The sequence below is a fragment of the Pogona vitticeps genome, chromosome 5 (genome assembly GCF_051106095.1).
Source record: "Pogona vitticeps strain Pit_001003342236 chromosome 5, PviZW2.1, whole genome shotgun sequence".
In the NCBI taxonomy this organism is placed as follows: Eukaryota; Metazoa; Chordata; class Lepidosauria; order Squamata; family Agamidae; genus Pogona; species Pogona vitticeps.
The window spans coordinates 99,193,309-99,211,627 of record NC_135787.1 but is presented as its reverse complement, the minus strand read 5'-3'; the positions used below and the strand labels follow the sequence as shown (position 1 = coordinate 99,211,627).

Here is an 18,319-nt window from a genome sequence, read left to right as displayed (position 1 = left end):
TTTAGTTTTTTTGATGTTAAGTGTGAGATGATTTTCTTTACACCATAGTATCAATCTTTGTACTTCCTTTCTATAAGCAGACTCATTGTTCTTATTTATGAGTCCCACCACTGTCGTATCATCCGCAAATTTAATAATTGCATTGGTGTTATACAGTGGGGTGCAATCATGTGTGTACAGGGAATAGAGGAAGGGACTTAGCACGCAGCCCTGGGGAGCTCCTGTACTTAGTACCAGGGTAGAAGAATGGTGGGATCCCATCCTTACTGACTGTGGCCTATCTGTCAGAAAATCCTTTATCCACATGCAGATCTCCTGAGGTAATCCTAGGTTGATCATTTTTAAAAACAACCTATTTGGTAGAATGGTGTTAAAAGCAGAGCTATAATCCACAAACAACAGCCTCGCATAAGTTCCCTGTTGTTCTAAGTGGCTCAATACAGTATGGAGTACGATGGACACAGCATCATCAGTAGATCTATTTCTCCTGTATGCAAATTGCCATGGATCCAAAGAAGGTGGAAGACTAGCCTTAATGTAATCCAGCACCAATCTCTCAAAACATTTCATAATAACAGATGTTAAAGCTACTGGTCTATAATCATTGGGAGATACCACAGCTGACTGCTTCGGGACTGGCACTATAATAGATGTCTTCAGGCAAGTGGGGACAGAACACTGCAACAAGGATAGATTGAAAATATCCGTAAAAACTCCAGCTAATTCTGCAGCACAGCCCCTAACAACTCGTCCCATGATTCCATCTGGTCCAGCTGCCTTTCAAATATTAATATTCTGGAAAGCGCGTCTCACATCTGAAATCTGCAGTACTAGTGGTTGTCTGTTGATGGTAGATTCTAGTGATGTATTATGGACAGTAGGTGCTGGAATAATGGTTGTTCCTGTTTCCACCTCAAAACGGCTGAAAAATTGATTTAACTGCTCAGCCAAAAAATCATTGCTGCTACACAGACTGTTTTTGTTACTCTGACCAGTGATTTGTCGTAGGCTGTGCCACACTCGGCGAGTGTCAGAACTTTCAAGGTGTTGTTCAATTCTCTGGCTGTACATAGCTTTGGCATCCCTAATGCCCCTTTTCAGTTTAGCTCTGGCCTCTCTATACTGTAGTTCATCACCAGAATGAAAAGCAGCATTTCTGGCTTTTAATAAAAGGCGCACTTCTCTATTTAGCCAAGGCTTGTTGTTAGAAAACACTCGTCTTGTTGTAGCAATAACATCGATGCAGCTTTTGATATAAAACAGTACTGTCGAGGCATAAGTATCAACATTGTCCTCCTCAAACAGTGTCCAATCAGTGCTCCTAAAGCAATCTTGAAGTTGCTCAGTTGCATCCACTGGCCACACTTGTATTTCTCTAATTGATGGTCTGATTCTTTTAACAAGGGGTCTGTACGATGGAATCAAAAAAAGAGATATATGATCTGACTGTCCCAAGCTAGGCAATGGCTTCGTCTTATATCCATGCATGATGTTACAATATACCTGATCCAAGGTATTTTCCCCTCTAGTGGGACAGTCCACATACTGATAAAAGTTAGGGAGGACGGTCTTTAAATTGGCTTGATTGAAATCACCTGCTACCACCAGCACTCCATCTGGGTAGGCCTGCTGCTGTTTGCTGATAGCAGTTAACAAACAACTCAAAGCTGTGGTTGTGTTAGCATCAGGAGGTATATATATTGCTGTTATTATAACAACATTAAACTCACGAGGCAGGTAAAAGGGGCGGCATTTCACTGCCAAATACTCCAAATCAGGAGAACAGTGAATGTCCATTATTTTAACATCTGTGCTCCAATTATCGTTTGTGTAAACACAAACCCCTCCACCTCTGCTCTTCCCAGATTCAATAGACCTGTCTGCTCGATGTACTCTGCGTCCTTGTAGTTCAATTACCTCCCCTGGGATGGAAGAGTCAAGCCATGTCTCTGTAAAGATCATAACGCAACAGTCTCGAATATTTTTCTGTAGGCAGATAGTAAGTTCTAACTCCTCAATCTTGTTGGGTAGAGATCTAACATTTGAGACAAAAAGACTTGGCAATGCAGGCTTGTGAGGATTTTTGCCTAACCTCACTCGTAGACCAGCCCTGCAACCTCTTTTCTGCTTGCGTTTTCTCCGTGTTCTTTTCTTCCTGACAGGGAGAGCAGGGGGAGTAACCCCCCGATATGCAGGCCGTCTTAAAAGCTCAGCTGGGATGTTGTAAGTTGAGACCCTCGATTCAAAGTTGCAACTGTCTCTGCCAATAGATAATAATTCTTGTCGACTGTAAGTTACTTGTGCCTGAGCACGTAGAGTCCATAATAAGGACCGATCTCTGGAATGCCTAGCCGCTGCAAATACTTGCGCCGCCATCTTGACCAACTGTCAACTGTTGTTTAGTTTAGTTGTTTAGTTCTTTAGTTTCCAAAATCTTTGTACTTTTTTGCATTCCCACCACATATGAAAGCATGTACCAATTTCCTTCTCACATTTCCAACAAACATTCAGCTAACTAGCGTTTTATTCAATTTTGTTGGTGTCAAATACCATCTTAAACCCAATTTGAAAAAAATTCTTATTCTCACTGACATAAATTATAAAACCCTCATTTTCCACATTTTCCTCCATTCTTCATCATTTATTCTTTTTCCTAAGTCTTGTTCCCACACTAACTTCAATCCTTCTTTCTCAGTCTCTTCTTCTTCTAGATCAAGCAGGAATCTATAAATTTTACTCACTGCACCCTTTACTGAACCGGTCATCTTCATATGATAATAGAATTTGTTCATACTTCGTATATTCTCTACCTTTATTATACTTCTTTACGCATTCATTAGTCCATCTTTCTAATTGCATATAATTCAACCATGATATATTCTTATTTTGAAGGATTTGTTTCATTTGATATTTTGATCTCATTTTATACAACCAGTTTTTAAAAATAATTTTTAAAATTATTATTATATAAATCCATCCATACTTATTTAACATCGTGTCCCCAGGGTATAGCTTATAATCATTTGTAAAACAACTACTACACACAGTACGCTCCTAATCTATACAACATCCTTCTAACCATTGATAGAATAAGTCCCATGTTTGATAATATTTTGTATCTTCTTTTCCTTTGATTTTCAGTGTTGGTCTGTCCATTTTGGCGCAGTCCAATATCTTTTTAATTATTTCTTGATCCGTAGGTGTTCCTTCATTTTTCCAGTACTATGCATAAATAATCCTCGCAGCTGTTAGAATATGCAGTATTAAAGATACATTTTGTCTATCAACACTTTCTGGTATTATACCTAACAGAAAGAGCTCTGGCCTAAAATCTACATGCTTTTTGATTATTTTAACAAGCCATGTATGTATTTTGTTCCAAAGTTTTTTGCTTTATCACAAGTCCACCAGAGGTGATAATAGGTTCCAATTTTTTATGACATTTCGAACATTTACTTGACCTATTAGAGTACATCTCAGCCAATCTATCGGAAGGTAAATGCCATCCATAAAACATTTTATATAGATTCTCTTTATAAGATGTTGACACTGTCATCTTATAATTTCTGGACCACAGCTTTTGCCATTTTTCTAAGTCAATATTATACCCATTTTTTTTGCCCATTGAACCATCGTTTCTTTGGCATGTTCGTCCTCCATTTTCCAGTTTAAAAGGAATTTATATATTTTCCTAATTAATTTACAACCAGTTTTTTAATCTAATCACTTTTTTCTTTAAATAATTCTGCATAAACTTTCATATTGGCAGGAAAATTCTCTATTTCGGTCACTAATCCTAATGGAGAGTTAAACAGACATAAATCCTTTGTATACTTGTACTAGACATTTAAAATGGGTTATTAATTTTGCTTATTTTATATTTCTTAATCATACCGAATAGATGTTTTTCAGTATCCACCTATAATTCTGATGATTCCATTTCCCACCAAATTAACCTTTCTGTATTATATATAATTTTCCCAATGAACCTCAACTGATTAGCCAAATAATATTTTTTTATATTTGGTATGCCTATACTTCCTTTTTTGTTGTTTTATACCAATACTTTTTATTTATTCTGGCTCTCTTCCCTTAATTACAGTATTTATTAACCATTCCTTGCCAAAATTTAAAATCATCTTTTGTTAACTGTACTGGTAACATTCTAAATAAAAAAATTAATTTTTGGTAGAATCTTCATTTTTATCAGTGCGATCCTTCCAAACCAAGAATGCGACTGTTGTTGGATGGGCACAGTTCGGACAATTTTTCATGTGTTGTTCTTAGTGTTGTGCTCTTGTTGGTTGCTTTGACAGGTTTGTGTCTCTGTGTGTCAAGCAGCCAGAGCCTGGCTAGCTGGCATCTTCCTTGCCTTTTTTCGATTGTGTTGTCCAGGTCCAAAAGGCCTACTGTACTGGATGAGTTTTTCCTGATTTTGGAGTAGAGTGATTCTCTGCTGCTTTGCCTCTTGTTTTTGAAATACTGTCCATTGCTTTAAAAGTTCTTTTCGGAATGCCAGAAAACATGAATGAGGAAATGTAAAAGAAAAATCAAAAATAGGTTTTCCCTTTCTTGTAGAACAAAAGGAATGGTACACAAAAATATGAAAACAAAGGAGGCACCTCCCTGAAACAAAAGAAATATAAAAATGACTTACACCATCAACATGTGCTATGGGCATCTTCCTCAGTCTCTTATCAGTATGATGTATTCTGGAATACATTGGCTATTCAGGATTGGGGAAAACATATATCCCATGCAATGGACAAAACTGAAAAGTCCTGGGGACTTTGTTGCCATTACATTTGATGGATACATACTTTAATGTTAAATTATCCACATATTGCTGATTGTGATTTTAGTTTGCTAGTGTCTGGTAGAACAGTTTAGAAACATCCAGTGATGCAGTAGATGAGAAAGAAACTTTTCCTCTGCTGTATCCAGAATGAAGGAAGTTGAACATGGACAGTCTGGTGTAAGTTTAGGACATCTGAGATACAGGACGTGCATTCGCTTTTTTTCTTTTTCTAATCTACTCTGAAGTTATGATTGGAAAGGACAAATTTATTGATCATTGTATGTGTGACAACATAATTATCATCAGCTCCTAAAAATGAAAAAAAAATATTGTTTTTGAGTTCTACAAAAAGTCATAAAGTTGGTACATTCCACATTGTTAGGAAATCATAGTGAAGACAAGAAGGGTGGAGTTGTTCCTAACAGAAGACACATTATGTACAGTGGGACAACATTCTCCCCGTCAGCACCAGCTCCCATAATCAGTTCCAGTCTGGATCATCATTCATGGCCGTTAGCACTGCAAATGGAATGGAGAGCATGTTTCAAAACGTGTAAGAACGAGCTCTGTACAGCTGCCATTGTCACTTATTCTTTCATCTCCTAATAAGTTTTGGCTCTGGTAAAATTCATTACATTACCTGATATGAAGTAATCTGCCAGGAAAAGAAAACCCGCTGTAAGCAATCTAGATGAAAGATTAGCGTCTTTCAAAAACATGGATTACATAGGCTAGGAAACTGATCTAGTAATTAGCTAGTTTAATTATTTTTTTCCTATCTGCAATAGATGAAGCTAAATGTAAACATTTTAATAGCATATAATTTAACATCTATTAAAATAAAAATTACAGTTTTGATTTCTCAGCCGTCCCTCTGTATTAGTGCAATAATTCTTTATTTATGGTGCATGTTAACAATAGATCATTATTGAGCATTGTTTTAATTTGGGAGTATGTAGCACTTCTATTTTCCCAAGGAGTAGGGACCAGGCATTCTTATAGGCACACATTAGCTTGTGAGTATATATCACATATATAAAATCACCAATGTTGTTTAATATCTATATGAGGCCACTGGGTCAGGTCATCAGGGGGTGTAGGGCTTTGTGCCATCAGTATGCTGATGATACCCAGCTCTACATCTCCTTTTCCTCAACAACTGTGGATGCCATTTCGTCCCTTCAGCACTGCCTGGAGGCCATACTGTGATGGAGGCAAGAGAATGGTCTGAGGCTGAACCCGGATAAGACGGAGGTCCTGGTGGTGGGTGGCCCCACCATCGGTGGTTTGGGAAACTCCCTCATATTTCCAGGTTCCTCTTTTTTGCCCTTTTTATTATTTATTTTATTTATTTACAATATTTTTTAGCCGCACCATTGCCAGTGGCTTCTGGGCGGCGTACAACATTAAGATAGGGATGACATTGGCCTTCCTCCAATCCTCTGGCACCTCCCGTTTCCCATTATTTCAAGAAAAATATGGATAATGGTTCTGAGAGTTCTTCAGCCAGTTCCTTCAGTACTCTCAGATGCAGTTCATCCAGCACTGGAGATTTGAACTTGTTCAAGGTGGTAAGATATTCCTATTTGTTTATCTATCTCCAGCTGCAATCCTGTCCCCCCCCCCCAAATGCACTTCCAATTTGTTTGGAAGTTTATAGTCTGTCTTCTGGGACAAGACCGAACTAAAATAGGAATTGAGCTCCTCTGCCTTTTCTTTGTCCTCTGTTACCATTTTTCCATCTCCATTGCAGAGCCGTTCTGAAAACTGATAGTGATGTATAAGACAGTAAGGTGCTCTTATGCAGTGGTCCCCAACCTTTTTGACACCACGGACCGGTTGGGGGACGATGGCGTCCATGCGTGGGGGGTGGGGACCCTGTGTTTGCATTCATGCACAAAGGGGTGGGGGCACTTGTACGCATGTGCGAAGGGGTGGGGTGCTTGCACGGTGCATGCACACACTCGTGTGCATTGTCAAAGGAGCTGTGCGGGTGGGCATGCAGGGGGGAGTGCGTGCAGTGGGTGGAAGGTCTGTCTCCGAAGGCTACGGATGAGCACCAGGCCACAGACTGGGGGTTGGGGACCCCTGCTCTTATGAATCTTGGGGGTTTATAATAGAAATTTATACCATTTTGCATCGGTGGGGGAATCTGGCAATTCACTTCAGGTGCTATTTTTGTACAAAATAGTGTCCCTCACATATTAAAAAACATACTTGGGTTTCTACATAAATAGGAGATTATATATAAACAGAAAATTTACTGGATGACTGGGAGTCAATTGCCTATAGATGTAGAGAAAAAACTGATTTTAAATTTCTTAAGGTGAAACTTGATTCCACTGTACTTTTTAAATTTAAAGTTTTAATTACTGTTTCTAAAAGAAAATACGACAAACACTATGTCCATCTTTGACCCTAACCCACCCCTCCCCTCCCCCTATTTGGTAACACTACAGAGCTACCTTCAGCTATGACTACTTCCACACATTATAGATCATTCATGCTTTCAAGCATACAAAATTAGACAGGATAAAACACAGAACAGACAACAACAGTAGATTGCTTGCTAGCAAGTCCACAGCTATTTTAAGTGCAAAGTTCATGTGTTTCCTTGATTCTTGCCCAACAACAGAAACAGATTTTTTGGATGGCCTTTAATAAGAGGTCAGAGCATTTTCATGTTGGGGAGTCATGACTGAGCCAGTCTTCATGTCTGGCAAGTCAGCCTTCAAAGGAACCCCACACCTAAGACCATCATCCAACAAAGCACACTGGGAAAAGTCCCCAGTGTGGCTCTTACATGTAATTGCCCTTAAGGGTGATTTTTTAATCTGTAAAGATTGCTTCTGCCCTGCTTCTTCAAGTTTGTAGTTTCTGTCTCAGAACTTCATTATCTAAAGCCCAATGAAGGGTCGTATAATTATTGAAAGTTTGCTGTTGTATGCTATTTTAGTAGTCTAGTAAAGGTATTTACTCAGCCCTGGTTTGGGATTTTGCACATGGATCACACAACTGTTTTCCCTATTAGAATTAGTTTCTTCTTAAATATATTTATATTTGAAATTATATTGGTCATCCACACAATTTCTTCATAACTGAAACCTTCACATCCACAGGAAGATCATCCATCTTTCTGAATGATGCATTATAGCTGCATGGTAGTGCACCTATGTTATTGTGCAGCAAATCAAATCAACATTCTACAAGGCAATTCTAAAAATGCGAGCAACTCAAACAAAACATTATAGCTTTCAAACTGGACCTCAGATTAGCATCAAATTTAACACAGGTGTAGCAGACAGTCTTCTCTTGTTCCATGTTAAAGTTGGAAAAGTTTGGGCAGAAGGTTCTGGGTTATGATTGTTTTTTAACATATCAAACTATTCCCACCCTCTGTGCAAAAACAAGTGAACCTAAATATCCCCAGATTTAAAATAGCTCATACAAAATGAAAAGACCAATCTTGTTAATCTTGAAAGAAAATGATTGGTCCAGCCTGGATTTTTCTTATTTGTAAAGAATACTGAAAAACACTGATCCTCAAAAACGGCCTTTCAAAAGGGGGGAATCAACCATTTTGTTATAAGACCGAGTATGTATGAATAGGCATACCAGTAAAAGTGTGCCAAAATAGATACATTATTGCAGCTTCATGGATCAGGAATTGAGATGTTTGGAGGACAATGAAAGGTCATAGAATCCATCAAACACATGTTTTCTTTGAAGAGTAAAAAAACATGCTTAAGGAAAGTAATGGAGTGATCATCCTCTAGAAAGGTCTATTTTGCCATGTATTTCCAAGAAATTAGTACATAATTTTGTAAGGCATATTCAAAGTATTTCTGCATTGCAAAACCACAGAGCAGTTGTGTTTGTCCCAGCCCTGCATGCTTTCAGTAAATATTCTCTCAGGATCTCTGAGATAAAGCTCCTGACATAAGTCTTCAAAGAGGAAATCAGCTCCAGGTCTGGGGTAATTTCATCTTCTGATTCTGTGACCCAGGAGGAGAATTATTTAACTCCTTCCTGGCCAAATAGGCATTGGTGTTGGGAAAGGGATTATGTGTCTGGTTGTAAAAATAGTTCAAAAGGTATTTTTTTCAAAAAAGAGAATGTTGTTTAAGCTGTGAAATAAAAATCTGTAAATTCAATTTTTTCAAAAAACAAAACACCCCAGTTTATAAATGTGGGATGCTGTGTTTCTATATCCATGATTCAGAATACTATGAAATGCCCTGAAATGCCCTGATATTGCTGCACTGCAATATCATGCCCACATCGCCAGCAGGATGGCACTATCATTCACATTGGTTGAAAAACAGCTTTGACAATTTGCTTTGCATTTGGGTGAGAAATTGTTAACTGATGAAAAAATGAGTCAGTTTCTGAGATTTTCCCTTGCTTGGTGTCACTTTCAGAATGGAAGTGAGCACAAGAAGGTCTCCTCTAGACCACCTTTACTGGTGCCATTGGTGTTGTCAACATTCAGGCTGTCTTTTGCTATGTAAAGGTTGGCATCCTTTTTCCTGCTGGCAACATGGGCACAATATTATGCAGCAGCATTGGGCCATTTCCTGACTTTTTGAATTGTGGATACAAAAGCACAGTATCCCACATTCATAATTCAGAGTTTTGTTCTGTTTTGTTTTTTAAATATTGAATCTTTTCCTTCTTGTGCTTCTTATATCATAAACGATTCCACCAAAATGCCATTTTGAACTAACTTCTGAGTTATTAATATCCTGTTGCCCTCTAATGCAAGAAAATAAATGCTTGCCTGCCTAGGGGATACTTCACTGAAGAGAAGAGCTGTAGGTATTTTCTCCTGTAGCTGACATTTACATTTTGTTCCTCTTGGTGAACCACAGTGGGGAAACACATCTATTGCTTTGCAGGTTTCTGTAAACAGTATGAAAATGTTTGTTCCTGTCCTCCTATTTTCATCCTTCCTCTTTCCAACATTTAGTTTTATTAAGGAACATTTGGTGTGTGTGGGCTAAGAAAACCTACAGTTGATAAGTTACTCATAATTTTCAAGCTTCTGCCTTACTCCCCATTTTATGAGTTCTCCAGATATAGAGACATTATTATTGCTGGCCGTCATTAGAAAGCTGTTCTTTCTAACTTAGCTACAACTCCATTTTTTAAGCATCTGAAGCAATCAGCACATTTTAATTCATTGAAAACAATGGTATTTTGATCAAATCCTAGACATAGCATGTGTAATCTAAAATAATAAACAAGGATGTGCATATGACACTTTATTGAAGTTGAGCTTTAAACACCTGAAACTTGGCATGCATACTGAGAGGAAGCAAGAGGTATGTAACTCAGTGTTTGGGTATTTAAAATATATGAACTCTAATTAATTTAGATGTGTACATGAATTTGAAACCTACTTGTACTGTCTTCCCTAACCAGCAGCTATGCTTGCAGATAGTATGGTTGAAAACAGGGTGGGGATGGAATAGTTTGAGAGACAGAATTATAGGTGTTCCCACTATTCCTGTTGTGGAAAACCTTTCCTCGGGAACATGGAGTGAGCAGCTCTTAGCCTCTCTGAGTTGTAAAGCAACCCAGTGATACAAGGGAAACCACTAGCTGTGGCTTGACTCAAACAAGGAGAGGCTCCACATGTTGCAAACCATCTTCTCTTCAAACTATCCTTCTTCATGTGGAGACAGTGACAGGCAGGTATGGTGTCTGAGAAGGGCTGCAGTTCTGCCCTTCTCACTCACAGGTTCAGATTAATCCCTTCCTGAATGTCTGATTAGGGCTGTTATCCTTGTTCCACGTGTCATGAAAAGAACTGTATACAGCAGCCCAAGTATGGTTGCAAGCTGGACTTGAGCTAACTAATGGATTCAGACCTAATTGGAATGGTGGGCAAAGGGCTCTTTGCCTTTGAAATGAAATCACATCCAGACTTCCTTGTCTGAGAAAATAAGAAAGCTAGCATTGCTTAGAGAAATACAGTGAGACAGGAAACATTTTGTACAGAACAAGTTTATCCCAAAAGGTTCTCAGTTGCCTTAACCGTTCCTCTTGACATTGCTACCTCATGCACATACTCATGACATGCCTCAGCTTTTTCTGGCTACAGTAGACCCTCGACTTACGGAATTAATCCGTATTGGAACGGTGGCTGCAGGTTGAAAAGTCTGTAGGTCAAGGCTCCATTGACCTACAATGCATTGAAAACCGATTAATCCCGTAATTGGCCGTTTTTGTTCCATTTTTGCTCCATTTTGGTTTTTTTCTGGTCTTTAGGTCGATTCTCTGGCTGCAAGTTAAATCTAAATTTTGCGGCCAGAGAAGTCTGTAACTAGAAAAGTCTGTAAGTCAAGCCGTCTGTAATTCGAGGGTCCACTGTATCTCTTTCTCTGAATGGAACAGGAGTATCTGAGAACAAATATCTTGGAGGTCTTCACTTTAAGTCTCTCTTCTTAGCAAGTTAATTTTGGCTTCAAGGATTGCACCATGGCCATTCACTCCAGTGCTGTCTACGAGCAGGCTGTCCAGATGACAACATGACACCAGCAGCCTTTGCAACAGAAAATAGATGTCTGTATAATCAAATCACATGTAAGTGCTTCATTGATTGAATTTCTCCATGGAAAATTTGTCCTGTGTTTAAGTAGCCCCAATTTACTTGATTATTGTTTGATCTTTCTACTTGCTTCAAAGTCTTCCAGATGGTCCAGTTAGAGTCTCTACGGCATTCATCCATTTGGCAAGGTGTGCTGTTTTTGTTCTCTAGCCTCTTCTGGTTTAATCTTTAGGGCCATTATCTAGGGGTTTGGGGTCCATGAAGTGGAAGGGTTTAAGTGTTGTATTACCCTGTTCGGTTCATTAGTTGCTAGCACCTCTCGACGTACTTCTGGAGGGGCAAAGTCAGCCATATAATAGAACTTTTCAGTGGGCGTAGGTTTCAGGCAGCCAGTAAGAATCCTGCATGATTCATTAAGAGCTACATCCACTTATTTGGCATGTGTTGGTTTATAGCATACACCACTAGCATATTCTGCTGTGGAGTAGCACAGGGACAAAGCTGTTGTTCTTATTGTTTGTAGGTGTGCGCCCCAGTCTGGCCCAGCAAATTTCCTAAGTATGTTATTTCTGGTGGCAGCTTTTTGTTTGGTGTTTAGACATTGTTTTTTGTAGGTCAGGCTTCAATCCAGAGTGATGCCCAAATAGGGCAATGTTCCAAAATCTTTTCATTCTTCTCACCTAACACAGATCATCCTCTCTGCTTCTTTGTTCTTTAAGCGAAAGGGACAGACCTGTGTTTTAAATGGATTTGGTTTCAGCTGGTTGTTTTTATAATATAAGGAAAGATCTTCTACTAATAACCTGACTCAGAGTCAAGCCACATATTAAGAAAAATGCATGGTTCTTCTTTTTAAAATGTTCACACACATAAATCTTTCAGGGTCACAAACTTGAGACATGTGACATGCAAGGAAAGCTGTGCTACTTCCTAGTTGATCAGTAACAGACCAAAAGCAGGCTAGCATTTAAAATGTGGATGGAGGAGACTTGTATTAGAATACACAGATGATCTTTTTCTCTTACAGGTGTACTGCTTTTGTCTCTTATACCTCACATAAATTTGTTCCTGCTCCTCTCTTTGAACATTTTGGTAATGTTCATCATCTCAAATATTCTCTGTACAAAGAATTATGAATTATTCTCAGAGTGTCTTCTGTTATATCCAACATGACTTAGCATAAAAATAGCAGCGCAATATAGTCATAAAATAAACCAAAAAAACCCCATAGAATGCAATCAGCACTAAGAAGAATCAAGATTGGGAAGGACAGATGTTATGCATTAAAACGTATTTTTATATTTTAAAGGGAGGACTAAAAGATGTTCTACATTAAAAGCCCATGAAAAAAAAACTGTCTGATGGGAAAGTGACAGAAAGAATGTCTGGCAGATTTTTACAGGGAGAGCAACCTGAAGCAGTTTATATATAAAAAGGTTCTGTCTGTCATGCTCACCCCATAATATATCCTGAGAGACTATAAAGAACTAGACCTTGATTTGAGTAAGTCTGTCAAGAAACAAATAGCTCCATTAGGTAAACTAGTCCTAAGTTATTTGGGGCTTTATCAGGTGGAAATGTTAAAGCCAAACTGAACAAATCACTGAAGACCCAGTGCCAGGTAATTTGGCTGTTTTGTTTTATTTTGACATTTGATTGCAGAGATGCTTTATATTAAAGATAGCCCTTTGAATCGCTACAATATTATTGTTTAATTGGGGAATATGGAATACTGTGTCCCATTCTCACATTCCTGATACCTATTATCCTAGCTGAGAAGCAGGGCTAACATATAGCAGAGAAGAGGAAAAGGGAAGGCTACCCAGAGGATTAAGGTAAGCAGATGTAATTGCATTAGATTCATCTTCAAGTTAGCTATAGACAAAGGCTAAGCTTCAGCTAAAGAAATGGATCTTGAGCGCCCTATTTTGCAACCCATCATTTTATGAAGCTATCCATCTAGCTTTCAAAAAGAAAGACCTTCTTGACCTTTAACATAAGAGTAGCAAAAACTACAGGAAATGCGAAAAGATCAAGGAGCATATCCCTTCTCAGGTGTACAGCAGATCTTTAGGGGAAGAGCAATCCCCTAGAAAAGGTTGAATACAAATCCTGTTGCTTCATGTAATAAGTCTCACTAAGCTCACTGAATCAGTGGGGATTTGGTGAACCATCTTCTGTGTAAGTTCCATTAATTCAAATAGATCTTCTCTAGTTGTAACTTACTTTAGTGTAAGTCTCAACTAGAGCAGGGCCGTTTGACTCAATAGAACATATGGAGCAGTTGGCTTGCCAAATCCCCCCATTCAGTAGGCCTACTCTAGCGCGACTTGCTACACTAAGCCAAAGTATGGCAACCAATGCATGTGCTTGCACAGTTTTCGTGGCAAATGTCTTTCCCTGCCTGCCTCTGTTCTTTCCCAGCTCCATTCTCCCTCTTTCATAGATACCATCGGTCTTGCTCACTTTTGGAGTTCATTGCCCTGGGACCACCAGCTGTATAAACCAACATTACTGGACTGGGAACATGAACAAATATAGAACACATATTAAAGCCCTGAATGTTCCTCCCCCCAAAAAAAGTTCTTTAGCACAAAATCAGCCCTATAAAAAGCCTTTTCTGTCATGGAAGTGTTCTCTGATGATTCAGAGGGGAGGGGATGAAATCTGCATTTGTGGGGGGGGGAAAGAATTTTGATTTTATTTGTCGATGAGATGGGCAGAGGTGCTTGTGGGGGACGGGCAAGTTAGCAAACATCAGCTGCTTCCTCAGATGTATATTCATGAATCAGAGACCTGTTATGCCCACGCATGACTAAAAGCCAATCTAAGTTAAGCCCTTGGAACTGAATGTGTGCTAGAAAAGCTTCTCTGAGTCAATGGGAATTTTATAGACTTAGTGTTGTGTGGTCCAAGCTCAGAGAACATTAGGCGCAGAGTTATTTTACTGGAATGGGTGTACTCGCTAGGTGTGATTTACAGGGCTTAAAGCTTGGTGAGAATGAAGTCATATGGCGCATCAGGGTTGCCCTGCATATAAAGCCAATTAAATATTACCATCTTTATCCTTTCTTTTGAAAAGGGAAAATAATTAAGCCAGGGAAGAAAAAACCAGGTGCAGAGGTAAGTAAGATAAGACAGGTGAGAATATGTACAATGTGTGATGAAGACTTCCAGTGCCTACTTGCATCAACTACATCCCCACACACATACACAAATTCATTTGTGAAGCACTGGGGACAAAGAGCATACCTGTTGTGCTTACAAGTTCTATTTATATGTCTGAAGCACATCATTGTAAAGGACACAGATGGGCAATAAGTACAAAGTTATTGTATAATTTTTCAAATTTTTATGATTACCTTCCTTATTTCCTCTTAACATAATGGCTCCTCTGTGCCTCTTGCAGGCCATTCATTATGTCTTTCATATGTTCGTTTTCTTTACTAGTTCAGCAGAATCTAATTTATTGGAGACATTCTAAAAAGTAGTAGGTAAACAATCCTACAGAACGAAACCGATTTATAAGACCGTGGAAGACTTCTGGAGATGACTCGGTGAATGCAAACATGCGGGAAATTTTCTGCTTTCTCTCTTTGCACACACTTGGCAAGAAGAAAGATTGCTCTGAGGGTGGGATTGGATGGAAGTACAGTAGAACCTCTATTATCCAGATGCCTTGAAATCTGTGACATGTGTTTGCCCTAGCAAGGTTTTTGAGATATAGTTGGGACATAAAGCATGTCCAGTACATAGAAGGGTCCAGATTTGGGAGGTCTGGATAAATGAGTTTTTCTTGTAAAACTGAAAGCCACCCACCAATCTTTGGAATATAGGGTTTATGTGCAATGGGATGTCAAGAAAGAAGGAAATGAAATTTGTGCTGTTTCCATGGATAAAACCTGGCTTAGAAACGAGACCAGACTTCTTGTAGGTAAGGCAGTCTTTCACTACAGAATGGACTGTTGTGCTTTATGGTGTCACCAAGGAATTTCCAATAGAACACTTTTGCTGGAGTCTAGCTTTATAGTTCCTGCCCAGGGGGTTCAGCTGTAAATTATGTCACCGTCTAAGGCCATACAAGGAGATAGCAAGCGGTAGCAGAGTTGGGTGTTCAGGAGTGTTTGAAATGGCAACAAAGCATAGAGGGGTAGTCTGGGTTTTAACAGTACAGTTCTTTGTGTTCAGACATATGTCCCAGTGAGTTCAATGAGTCTTGTTACAGTAGATCCATGCTACACAGTTGTAGCAGTTTGACATCATTTTAGGGTTCTATCCTAAAGAATCCTGGTGATTGTAATTTGGTGAGTTATTTCAAATTCCCTGCTGTAATGAACAGCGGAACAGAGAATTCTCAGTACCTCACCAAACTACAAATCCCTGGGATTCCTTAGGATAGAGCCGTGACATTTAAAATAGTCCCAAGCTGCTGCAAATCTGTGGTGCAGGCACATCCCTTAATTACATGCCATCAAATCAATTCTGCTTATGGCAACCTTTTCTAGTCATAGAGAACCCAGAAGTGGTTTACCTTCTTCCAAGACTTGTCCAGTGCCAGAGAGGCTAGTGCTTTTCCTGAGATAGTGACCCATTGAAGTCCCAAACTCTGGCTCTGCAGCAAGGTATCCAACCTACTGAGCAATCCATACACATTCTTATTTGTGCAGACAAGACTGTATAAGAAAGCAACCAAAAAGTGGTATATTATATACAGTAGATGGTTCCGTTTAAAAATAAACAGCACTGAGAGTTGGCAAGAGGGGCATTAAGGCACTAAACCTCAAAAACACCTATAGTTTGGCTGGAGAGATGAAGAAATCTTTCTTAAAGTCAGAACAGAACAGCGCAGAATTCTCAACCTTCTGCAATAGTTCTCCCCTCCAGCATGAGAATGAGATATGCCTATTGTATTTATAGCACTTACTGCATTCCCCACCCACCCACCCAGAATGTTGCAGAACAGAACTAGTGCTTTTCCCAAGCCAGGGACATGCAGCTTTGCATGCTTGGGGATCAAAATTTTTGTCGCCAGCCCCATTTGGACTTTACTATGCCCACAAATGGCCATAAAGAAAGAAGTCAAAAGAAGAAACTGCTACTCTCACAGGCTGCCAGGAGTGGAAATAAGCACTTTTTCTCCATTAAAAACAATCCTATTTCTTTTTCCAAAAAGGGGCCTCTGGGAGGCCCTCGGGACCATCCAAATCCCCCCTGATGATCCCTGCCTTTAGCATGTGTCTACTGGAAGTGCAAGGAGGCAGCAATTGTTTTTGAAAAAGAACAAACAACCCATCCAGTGCTACTAACTTTGCTGGATCATTCATGAAGGCAGCACCACATTTTCTGGTAAAGCATTTTTTAGAAATGCAGAAAAATCAGTCCTGGGAATGCACATAGGCTGTGCAGGTCTGACCAGGATGGGATCCCTTAGGCTTGCTTAAATACTCAAAAAAGATGAAACTATTGGCAGAATATGTGGTAAAATTACTGGTACAAATAAAATAAAGTGGAAAACGTCCACAGCTACACAGCACTCTAAACAAAAAACCACAGAACAGATTAGTGTAACTTTACAAGTTTCTCTCAAATATATGTCCCCTTATGGTATAGATAGGTTTAGTCAGTTTTACCTCACTTTACTTCAGATGGCATTCAGTCTCAGTATAAATAGAGATTCTGGTTTAGAAAGAATAGAAATGTTTCTCTTTTACCGATAAAATCTTCATGTCAGAATACAAACAAAACACATTCACTGGTTACATGGTATGGTGTCTTAACTGACTAGCTTCATTCTTTTCTTCACTAAGTTTACTCAGTATCACTAAGTGATACTCAGATCACTGATACTGCCATACTCAGGGCTTGAAAATTTTTAGAATGTTTCACCAGTCAATCAAAAATTTCACCGGTCAGCATGACTGGACTATAGCCTTGCAATTAATGTTAACAAATTTAAACTAGACACTTGTTCATTTTTATTTCTACGTAACAATGTGTACAAACCCAAAATAAATTATATTACGTACACAGTATTCGCTTATGTCTTCTTAGTAGAAAATGCACTGCTGTTTACCTGCATGCCTGTGGGGTCATAAAGCTTGTCTTTTGAATGCCTTTCTTTTGAATGTCTCCAACAAAAATAAAACTGAAAGCAAAAGCACCCGACTGCTTAAAGAGCCATGGTTCCCTCCCACCCCAGGATATGTCTTTGTTCGGTTGAAATTGGGAGTAGGGAATCTCTATATTCTCCAGCATGGGACTACACTACATTCTCCTGCAGAGCTATATCTCTATGTACCCCTCAAACTTTCTTATTGCGAGAAGAGGGCAGTTTTCCTTTTGCAATGGGAGGATTACAGGATTAGAGAGAGACAGGCAGAGGGTAAGGAGGCAGGCAGGGAGGGAGCTGTGACTCTTCGAGCAGCATTTTTCACTTGTCACAGACAAGTGCATTTTTCAAGCCCTGGTCACACCTAACCTGTCTCTAACACAGATGTTGCTAAAACATTGCCACTATCTCACTCTGAACCCTGACACTGCTAAACTAACACAGAATCTTGACAGACCCTTCCCAGGGTAAAAAGGCAGAAAATAGGATCTGAGGTACACAGAGAAACAATTGGCTATTCATAGTGATTGACATTCTCATCAGCACCAGGAACAATTAAATGGCTCTACATAATCAGCGTACAGGTCAAAGGCACAAATTACTTTGTTTTAATGGTATGGGTATGGGTGTGGCTGGTTGTCATGTTGATAACATGCTATACTTAATTTGAGATAGGAAAAGGCAACCACAAAAATTCTCTTAAAGCACACAGCTTTTTAGAAACCCAACCTTGCATGTGCCCAAAGCAGAACAGGTCTTTAATTCATGCTGAGAATGTTTTCTCTCCATTTACCATCTCCACCCAAATGAATTCATTTTAATTGCCCTCCTAACATTTGAAATGATAACCCTGAGTCTA

General features: G+C 39.2%; 1 long non-coding RNA gene across 1 annotated transcript; it reads right to left on the bottom strand.

Moving 5' to 3' along the window:
- Positions 1–3,129: 3,129 nt before the first annotated feature.
- On the bottom strand, positions 3,130–17,480 carry LOC140707744 (uncharacterized). Its single transcript, XR_012087915.2, has 2 exons — positions 17,425–17,480; positions 3,130–5,317 (listed from the first exon to the last, which is right to left on the bottom strand). It is a non-coding gene; the product is annotated as an uncharacterized LOC140707744 (long non-coding RNA).
- Between the last annotated feature and the right edge of the window lie 839 nt (positions 17,481–18,319).